Raw genomic sequence first — 8,072 nt, 5'->3', positions numbered from 1 at the left:
AGGAGGGACAGTATGACCAGTCTGATTTACACAATGGAATCTAGCCAATCAGGAATGAACAACCCAGTACCTAGAACCATCAAGCCAATAAGGGTGAACCTGAGAAGAAACAAAGGGGAACTGGATCCGAAGGGGGAGGCAGCGACCAAAACCTTATAAAACAAAGTCCCTTGCCCATTGTCACAGGCATTCTCTTTCTAATGCCCCTTCTCTTCAAAGAGAGCTTTCATACTATTCTTACTTTCTTATACTCTAATAAACTTTTGCCTGCTGTTCATTTTGTGTCCACTCTTCATTCATGAAGTGGCAAGACAATGAATCCCGGGTATTGAGGTAAAAAAGAAACCTGCAACATATATACCAATAACAAATATCTGCAACTGTGAAAACAGATAATGAACAACTTCAAATTTATCAGTATTTTAGTGGCTGAAATAATTTACTTTTTTCAGTCTTTTTTTTTTTTTTTTACTAAAATAGGTTTACTTCATTTAAACTTAGGTCAGCATGGCTTTTTTTGTTTGTTTGTTTTGTTTTTTGCTTTTTTAAAAAGACAAAATACTTATTTAAAATGGTATTAGGTTTGTACCAGCTAAAAACTAATACTTATGTTTGTCTAGATGTAACGATGCTAAAAACATACAAATTCAATATGTAGTAGGAAAATATGTAAAAGAAAAACAAAACATAAAGAACTATACCCCATTAAAAAATATAAATGCGCCTTCTAGTGACTATGCTACTATCGAAAACTAATATTCTGACTTAGAAGTAGCTTCTATAAAATGTCAAAGTAGTAGGCTTTGTTTGCTTTCCTAATATAGTGAATAAATAAGTATTTCTATCACAGGTAAATGGTACTACTAGTATTTTTTAGACAAAATGTAGTATTATACATAGAAAAGTAGCCAATATCTTGTATTCAAGTATTCGTGTTTGTTTCCCATTAAAATGTTTTCTATAATGTATAAGGACAATGCACACAAAAGTAAAAAGATGAGGTAAACATCTTACACTTTTAAGAAATTACTTGAAACATAATACTCAGATATTCTCAATGCCTAAGCTCTAGAATGATGCTGAAGAAGGTCCTCCATCTAAAAAAAAAAAAGTCATCCATAATGCCCACGATGCGAACCACATAATGAACAGCAGGTTTCTTGGTCTTCTGAGTAGACAAATGATGCTCTTCCCTGTTATTACAGAGCAATTGTTGCAGGATTTTTTACCACAATACCTGGGATTCATTGTCTCGCTGCTTGGAAGAAAGAAGAGGGGGACACAAAATGAGCAGCAGGCAAAAGTTTATTAGAGTATAAGATAAGAAAGGAAGAATAGTAGGAAAGCTCTCTTTACAGAGAGGAGATATTCAAAAATGAATGCCCACCAACAATAGGCAAGGGTCCTTGTTCTATAAGGTTCTGGTCAGCCCTCCCCCTTCCCTTCCCCTTGTTCCTTCCCAGGTCCTACCCTTATTGGCTTCATAGCACTGGGTGCTAGGTTGTCCATTCCTGATTGGCTTGTTTCCATTGTATGAGGGGTGGCCTACAGCCATAGTTAGAGCTTTTGTCAAATTCCAGAGGGAAACCTGAGGGGGAGTAGGTGGGGTCTGTTACATTCTTAAGAAGGACCTTAAGCCTAAGGTGGTTTGCTGTGGTCAGACACTCCCAGCATTGTTCCAAAATAGTGTTTTTCCCCACCCAGGGACTTAAGGTCCTATACTTTCCCTCTGCCTATTTTATCCTATCTCTTCCTCTCATACAATCAGGACTAAGTTTTGCCAAAAATATTGTATCAATGTGGGTTAACATGAGATACCATGTTACAATAAGAGCAGCTACAACACTCTGCCATGCTATGCAGCCCATGTGGAAAGAATGTGTGGTCAGTTTCTTGCACCTGGCAGGTGAAAGAGGAGTAGGAGGAAATCTTCCTGGTTCAAAAAAGTCAAGATTAGTCACTGTGCAAGAAAAGCTACAGCAGGAGAATCTTGCAGACAGAGATATGATAAGTAGAGTCCAGAATCCTAGTAGCCCAGTGTCTACATCCTCTTCATTCTTCAAATTCTCAACATATAACTCTTTTACTATCAGGTAGGTGATGGCGAGAAAGAAGGCGAACAGCAGCAGAGAATTGAGAGGACCTGTACCAGCCTCTGCTGAGCCTGGGCTCAACCACCTGCAACCACCCAGAAAATGTCATTGTGCTTATCTGGCAGAACCGGAGACCTGTCTCCATCCTCCTGGAGCAACGAGACCTTTCTAGGCTCCGATGACGCCCCAGCCGAGAACTCCTTCCGCAAGTGGCATGCAACTTGAGTCGCATCCGTCCTTCTCATCATCCACTTCACCTTCACTGCTACTGTCTCCCGGAATGAAGGAAGAAAATGTAGGCCAGGCAAACAACAGGGGTGCCAGGGCTTTGGCACAGAGCAGCTGAATGCCTCCCACTCTCCAAGAACCAACCATGTGTGGACATGGTAGGAAAAGGGGCATAAGTCATCTTAAAGTGCCAGAGTCCAGGTCCGGGTCATGAAGGGCAAGAGTCAGCAATGTTAATTCTTTTGCTTTAGTTGGTCCTGTTTGTGAGTACTCAAGGGGCTTTAGATCCAGCAAAGATAGCTCAAGAATGTTAGTCGATCTTTACTTCTGAACCAGCAGTGAAGACTTTTATTACTGATTTATTGTCCCCGATATGATTAGGCTATCTCCTGGCCTGACAGTGGCTGTTTGTTCTCACCTTTTTTTCTTTTTCTTTTTTTTCTTTTGGTTTGTTTGTTTCCTTAAAATCATTACCAAGGTCAATTCTTCTGCAACTGCAAATATCCCAGGAAGTTCTGCAAGAAATGTGATTTGGGCAAGTAGCATAGATCACAAGGTGGCTGGGAGCCTAAAATGACTTATGTCAAGAAAGCTACGTCTCATCTTTTTCTGAGGGCATTTAACTCTTTCTGCTTACAAAAGGGGATATAAAAAGAGACCGTTGGTGACCTTTAAAGAACAATATAACATGATTGGTACCCACCGTACTACAGTAGGTTGAGGAGAGAATGGGAAGTGAGAAAAGGGAGGATGGCAAGAGAGAGAAATCAGACATAACTTAAGGGACATACAGGGGATAGGTAGGAAAAAGAAAACTATTCCAGACTTTTATAAAACTATACTGTGGAAATTTTAAATTTCATTCTTAATTAAGTTTTTGAAAAAGTAAACTAGTGAAATAAGGGTTTACACAGATCTCTGCAAGCTGGGGCTTCTGGATGCGCAAAAGTCACCCATGGTAGTGTTACCCACCAAGGGTCTGTTGCGTGATGTGCAGCTGAGCCTGAAGACTATCGCCAGTTTTTGTGGCAGAGAAAAAGGGTTTTAATGCAGGGCACCACGCAAGGAGATGGGAAAAAAATTTCTCAAATCCTCCTCCCCGAGGGAAGGGACAGCTGAGTATTTACAGGATTTTATGGGGTGGGGCGTGTCTTGAGGGCGGATGTAGGTAACTGGCCTTTGGAAAAGGGGGAAATGTAGTGCTTCTCACAGGCGCCGCCTACCTAGTGATTGTGCTGGTACATAGCTCTTATGTGTAAAAAATGGCTGGCCAACCTGACAGATTGACAGGAGGATCTCAGGGTGTGTCCTCACAGGTTACTTCCCTGCCCTCCACCCCCACCCCACCTTTCTGTGCAACTGCAAGAATTCATCCTGGTGTACTTCAGTTTCAGATGGTTTCATCTGTGGTCAGGGTCACTTATGCAAAACAGCCTCATAAATAAGTCAGCCAGAGTTTCTTTACAGTAGCATGGCCAAACGTTTGTTAACTTAACCTGTCAGCTTCAGTAGTTTCAGTTTCAATTGAAAATATGTAAGTTACCTTTCAACATCAGGGCTATGCCTACTCATGTATGTATCTGAGATAAATTTGGTAACTAAAATGTCAAAAAAAATTTTAAAGCCTTCAACCTAGCATACATACTGTTAATCTATAGCAACAATAATTATTATTTACTAAGTACAGAACATTTGGTAAGTAAAATCTTTAAACTGAAATTTTTGTTCTCCTGAACACTACTGCATCCCCAATCCATGTGGAATAGATTTGAGTTGTAGGTGTACAAAAAGTTGTCAGGGAGCAAGAATTTCTGTCCCCTTCAAGGGTTCTTGTAGCTGGACTAAGAATCAAATTGGCCTCAGGCAGATTAACAGGAGAAAATCAGATTTAATAGCACATATATGGGGAATCAACACACATGTGGAAATTCCAAAGAGTGTCAGGCAAAATGAGGTATATATGTCATCCTGACCTAAGGAGAGTGGGGTGGAGGTCTGGGACGTCAAAAGAATGCATTTCACAGGGCGAGAAGAAGAAAAGCAGGTGTTTGGTAATTAGATGCTTGCCTGGCCATACAGATGGGTCATTCAGATAAAATTTATGTCTGCTGATAACTCTTATTCTGGGAAAGATCCCCAATTTAGATTCTTCTATGTAGTTAAGGAAGGGGCAAAAGTTTCTCTTGAGGTAGCATGGCCTCCATTTTCTTCAGCTCAGAATAACCTTCAAACCAAAGAGGCCCATCTTGGGATTTATTGCTTAAAACACTAGGTGAAACATTTTGTACAGCAGATAGATAGGTAGATAGATACCATAGTATCTTGTATCATAGTATCAACTACCATAGTAGTTGAGGTTATAGTTACATGCCAGCCAAGACTGCAGTCATCTGAAGGCTTGACTAGGGCTGGTGGAGCCTCTCCCAAGATGGTTCACTCACACGGTGGATAAATTGGTGCTAGAAATTGGCAGGAGGCTTTATTTAGTTCCTTACCCTAAAGGCATCACCATAGGACTATTTGAGTTTCTCCAATGCATGGTGACTATCTTCCCCAGAGTAGATGATCCAAGAGAAAGAAAGCTTTTGTGACCAGGGCTCAGAAGTGACACTCCGTGGTTTCTATAATATTCTCTTGATATCATGGTCTAGTCCTATCCATTGTGGCAGGGGAACACACAGGGGTGTTAATTCTAGGGATGAGGTTTATTGTGGGCCATCCTTGAACCTGGATCCCACATATTTATCACAGAGATGCTAATGTGTTGCTTTGTGTGGGTCAGTTTTATATCTTGCATATAGTCAGGGATTGCTGTTCACATTAGTGATGACTCTTCATTGCACTGGCCTATTCACACATGCCTAATAAATGCCTTTGTAACCTCTAGCAAGTGAAAAAGGTGCAGGGTTAGCTATTGTCTAGACTTCAGGCAGGAGGGAGAATTGGCTCCTGTTACTGCAGCAAAGCTAGTTAACCCCAGAGAACAGAGGAAGTAGGAAAGAGGTTCATTTTAAGTATCATACTAATAATAGGAGTGTCTATGGGGGAAAATAAATGGTGCTCTGATTTTTTGATGCTGCTCTCTTCATTATATCCCTGTGCTAAAAATTTGTATTGGTACAAAGGCCAACTTCCTACAGCAAAGGGCTGGGTAAAGGTACCATTCTAGGCTTTTAAAATGTTTATGTTTGCTTTTATGCATGCATTTTAAATATTTAAATACTCCTCCCTGATTACAATCGTGGTGAAAACCTGGGAAGCAAATGCTGTAGTATTGATTCTTTTCTATTTAAGGATATTTGGAGATCATTTTACACACTGGCATTTAACAATTATATATACATATATGTATCTTCTCTCTGTGTGCTCATAAATTCTCACTTGGGAATACCTTAGACTGAATCAATGTGAAAGAAATGATGAAACATATTTAAAAAGCATTCATTTTCAGGTGTGAAATAGATATCATATTCTAGAAGCAATAGTTACACACAAATCTAACTGAATGATTGAGGTCATGCAATCCTGCAGTAAAAGTATCACTAGGCTTTTAGCCACATTGAAATTTGTGTTGTCCAGATGCTTTCAGGCATAATTGTGATGATGTTGAGATCTTTTTCTGAATTGGCAATGTAGTGCATTATTTTTTTAAGTTAGCAGCATTTAATTGATTTGAGAATTATTTCTATGTTTGATATTTGAACGAGACTGACAAATACCTCTCATCCAGAATAACATTTTAATGCAAATTTCACATGACAGAATGTTCTGTGATGCCAAATGTTACTCTTAGCTATTTTCTACAAGAGAGCATAATTACAACACTACCATCATTAAAATTATTTTATATTTTTTATAAAACTTGGTTTGCTTTATGTCAACGCAATTGAAAAATAGACTTTGCTGATATTTTGTAAAAAAATTTTACTGTTTAGTGTTTCCACAGAGAAATTACCAAATAAAGCAATGTTAGTGAAGACTACTTTGGACAACGAAGTTCAAAATATACCTATACATCTTTTTCAATAAACATTAATGTCACCATGATAATTGAAATCGTTTATTAAGGATAGTTTTTTTTTATGATGTTGTGGAAAGAGACTGGATTAAGACAGAAAAACATGGGTTCCAGTTCTAAATCTGTTGTTTATTAGTGTGATATTGAACAAGTCACTTACTATCTTTGTTTGCAGTTCCATCATTTGTGCCTGGATTAATAAAACCTTCTTTATAATCTATTGTGAGGATTAAATAAACTAACATATGAAATAATTCTGGTATGGATTCTAGAAATATTAGGTACTAAGTAAAAATTTATTTCTAGATTTACATTTTCTTTATTCTTGCCTTCTAGTTGCAAAGTCTATTAGGTAATAGGTAAATCTAATAAAATATGTTGCAAGAAGAAAAACATTTTTGTGTAATTTTGTGCCAAGTTATTTCAGCTATGCAATTTTGTGATAGATATAGTTTGCTTAGGACTAAGGAGTATCTCTAAATAAACGTTTATTGTGTGTGATTTCTTGACCAATTTTATTGTTAGAATTCCCTATTTCAGGGGAAACCATTATTTAAAGTAGGGACCAAATGGTGGACAGCATGATGTTGGTGATGATGGCAATGATAATCTGAATGCCTTTCTTTGAGATTTGTCATTCTCTTTAGCTCCCAACATGTTGTCTTAGTGGCCAGCTTCCCTCCTTTATAGTACCTGAATAGTTCTTGTAAATATTTGTTTCTTGTCCATGATTTCAAGCATTGAAACAATCTTTCCTTCATCCTAAGGATTTACTATTATGCAAGACAATTTCCCTTTCCTAAGTTTTGAGTGGAACATGGAAATTGCCTACTAGACAGTCAGCAACAGTAATGCAAACTCTGATACTTGTGCTCATCTACTACTTTCAAAGACCAAAGAAATAGTACTAACAAAAATAATACCTGATTATATGAAAACAGAAAAGAGCGAAACAAATCAACATCCACCTATATAGATAAAAATTATTACCCTGTTTTTCAACTTCAGGAAGGTAGCAGACTCCTGAAAACCCTTCTGTAAATAGCATTATTTTCAACATGGCCTATTTTGTAACATATTAATACTGTTATAAGTCAGGAATCATAGAAATATTAGAATTCATCAGTTTCAATTTAAGGCCTTTTGAAAATGGATAGAATTCTGTTGAATTCTTATTGTCAGCTTTGGAGATTGTACCTCCAATGACAGGGCCGACTTTTCTTAAAAATGTTCTCTATCCCTTTAATTTGAAAATAATATGTTCTAAATGCTCTTTTATTGCAATTATTACACACTTAAGAAAGAGTAAATGTTGTCATAACATATACATAACCATAAACCTAAAATTCAAGTTTTGTTCATTTGTTTTGCAAAATTGGCTTATATTACCTAACAATCTTATAATTAAATTTATAGTTAATATTTACCCAAGATTAAACACACCATAATTGGAGGATGTTCCAAAAAAGTATTGTTTGGCATTACATATAGTCTTCTAGTGATCCCCAGGATTTATTTTCATGTTTTTTTTACTGTCCTTTTTAAAAATCTTTTTATCTTCTGGTGTTTGCCTCCAAATAAGAAGATAGAGTATTAACAATAAAGTGAGGGGAATCCAGGTGCTTCAGTAATATAAAGGGCATTAGATTCCACCAACTTAAAAACAACTTTATGACTTGGGATCAAATCTGTAAGTTAGTTTAAAAGTACAGAAAACTATGAGGGAGGGGCCA

At 37.5% G+C, this 8,072-nt stretch overlaps 1 pseudogene; it reads right to left on the bottom strand.

The window, feature by feature from the left end:
- Positions 1–1,733: 1,733 nt before the first annotated feature.
- LOC115519885 lies at positions 1,734–2,478 on the bottom strand (annotated as a pseudogene).
- Positions 2,479–8,072: the final 5,594 nt, after the last annotated feature.

This window comes from Lynx canadensis, chromosome C1 (genome assembly GCF_007474595.2).
Source record: "Lynx canadensis isolate LIC74 chromosome C1, mLynCan4.pri.v2, whole genome shotgun sequence".
Lineage (NCBI taxonomy): Eukaryota > Metazoa > Chordata > Mammalia > Carnivora > Felidae > Lynx > Lynx canadensis.
This window is presented reverse-complemented; position numbering and strand designations above follow the sequence as displayed.